This window comes from Myotis davidii, unplaced genomic scaffold, assembly GCF_000327345.1.
Source record: "Myotis davidii unplaced genomic scaffold, ASM32734v1 scaffold2912, whole genome shotgun sequence".
NCBI lineage: Eukaryota > Metazoa > Chordata > Mammalia > Chiroptera > Vespertilionidae > Myotis > Myotis davidii.
Window position 1 is genome coordinate 35,425 of NW_006283162.1, and position 2,952 is coordinate 38,376.

The window sequence follows — 2,952 nt, forward strand, 5'->3', positions numbered from 1 at the left end:
TTATTTTTTAAAAATGTCTTTAATCCTCACCCAAGAACATGCTAGAGAGAGAAGAGAGAGGAAGAGAGATATATCAATGTGATAGAGAAGCATCAATCCCTTGCCTTCCATACGTAGCCCAATCGGGGATCAAGCCTGAAACCCAAGTATGACCCCTGACTGGGAGTTGAATCTGCAACCTTTTGGTGCACAGGAGGATGTTCAACCAACTGAGCCACTCTGGGCATAAAGAATAAATAGTACATTCGGATAAACATACATTGATACATTATAATCACCAAAGTTCATAGTTTACATAGGGTACACTATTTGTACTTTGTACATTCTAAGGGTTTTATACAAATATATAACAACAAATATCCATAATTACAATATTAAGTCTTTTCACTGATTTAAAAATACTCTCTGGAAAAGAGAAAAGAAGTACGAAATACCATCAAACAAAAACAGACTGAAACACAAAGGAAAAGAACCAATGGAAGCACAGAGCTACCAGAAAACAAAAGATAAATTGGCTCTAAGAAGTCCTCAATAATTACCCTAAATATAAATGGCCTGAATTCACTAATAAAGAGGCACAGAATAGCTAATAATAGCCACAGAAAAGCAGAAATAGCCATACTTATATCTGACAACGTAGATTTCAAGATAACAAATGACAAAGATGGAAACTTTATAATGTTAAAGGGGAGACTACCTCAAGAAAACATAACACTTCTTAATACATATGCACCCAACCAAGGAGTTCCCTAATATATAAAACAACTACTCACAGAACTAAATGGAAAAACAGATCAAAACACAATCAAAGTTGGGAACCTTAATACCCCATTGACAGCTCTAGACAGAGCAACCAAACAGAAAATCAATAAAGAAATATCATCCTCACATGGAACACTAGACCAAATTGACATAACTGCCATTTACAGAACCTTTCATCCCAGAAAATCAGATTATATAGTGCACATGGGACATTCTCAAGGATAGACCATATGTTGGGTCACAAAACTAGCATCAACAAATTCAAGAAGATTGAAATTATACTAAGTATATTCTCCAATCATGATGCCTTAAAATTAGAAATCAACTGCACAAAGGAATTAAAGAAACACACAAATATGTGGAGACTAAGCAACATACTACTAAAAAATGACTAGGTCAAAAAATAAATAAAAGATGAGATAAAAATAGAGACAAATGAGAATGATAATACAATATATTAAAACTTTTGGGATTCAGTGAAAGTAGTAATAAGAGGAAAGATTACATCATTGCAGGCCTACCTCAAGAAACAAGAGAAATCCCAAGTAATCAACCTAACATTGCATCCTATCTAATTAAGAGGGAATATGCAAATTGATCATCACTCTGTCACAAAGATGACAGTGCCCATAGCCACAATATGGTGACGCCCAGTCCCCTCAACCCAACAGAGGAGTGGCAGGCAGGCAGCACAGCTGGACCCGCCCTCAGAAGTCCTCCAGTCCTTTCAGTCCTGCTGGCAGCGAGCTGGCAAACAGGCTCCACAGAGAGCAGACAGCAGGGCCTGCTTGACCATTGTGGTGGCGTTGAGCAGACAGGCCCTGCAGAGAGCAGACAACCATGGGGAGCGGGCCTAAGCTGTCAGTAGGACATCCCCTGAGGGCTTCTGGATTGGAGAGGGGGCCGGTTGGGCTGAGGGGACGCCACCATGCACAAATTTTGTGCCCCAGGCCTCTAGTCTTAAATAACTAGAAAGAGAAGAATAAAAGCAACCCAAAGTCAGCAGAAGAAAGGAAGTAATAAAAGTAGAGCAGAGCCCCGATGGTTTTTATTCAGTGAATAGAGCATCAGCCTGAAGACTGAAGAGTCCCAGGTTCGTCCTTAGTCAAGGGCATGTACCTAGGTTGCAGGCTCTTCCCTGGGGCAAAGAGAGAGCAGAATTAAATGAAATAGAGAACAAAAAGACTATAAAAAACATTAATAAAACAAAGAGCTGATTCTTTGAAAATATTAATAAATTGACAAACCCTTGGCTAGACTCACTAAGGGAAAAGGTGAAAAGACCCATATAAGCAAAATCAGAAATAAGAGAGGATACGTCACCACAGACATCATAGATATACAAATGGTCATACCTGAATATTATAAAAGACTATATGCCACCAAATTCAATATAGAAGAAATGGATAAGTTCCTATAATTATATACCCTTCCTAGACTAAACCATGAAAAACTGGAAAATCTAAAATAGACCTATCAGTGGTGAGAAAATTGAAACAACCATCAAAAACCTCCCAAAATATAAAAATCCAGGACCAAATGGCTTCACCAGTAAATTCTACCAAGTGTTCAAAGAAGATTTTAAAACATTTCCAAAAAAATTGAAAAAGAGGCAATGCTTCCTAACATATTCTATGAGGCCAATATAAGCCAGATACCAAAACTTGGGAATGATAACACCAAAAAAGAAAACTACAGAACAATATCTCTGATCACTACAGGTGCAAAAATCCTAAACAAAATACTAGCAAATCCAATACAACAGCACAGCCAAAAAATAATACATCACAATTAAGTGGGGTTCATTTCAGGGGCAAAAGGATGGTTCAATACATGCAAATCCATCGATGTAATACACCACTTTAACAAAATAAAGAATAAAAATCATATGATCTTATCAATAAATGCAGAAAAAGCATTTGATAAGATACAACACCCATTTATGATTAAAATATTCAGTAAAATAGGAATAGAAGGAAAGTACCTCAGCATAATAAAGACCATGTATGATAAACCATCAGTTAATATAATATTCTATGGTGTAAAACAGAAAGATTTTCTTCTAAGATCAAGAATAAAACAAAATGTCCACTCTCACCACTCTTATTCAGCATAGTGCTGGAAGTCCTAGCCAGAGCAAGAAGGCAAGAGAAAGTAGTGAAAGGCATCCAAATGGGGAAGGAAAAGTCA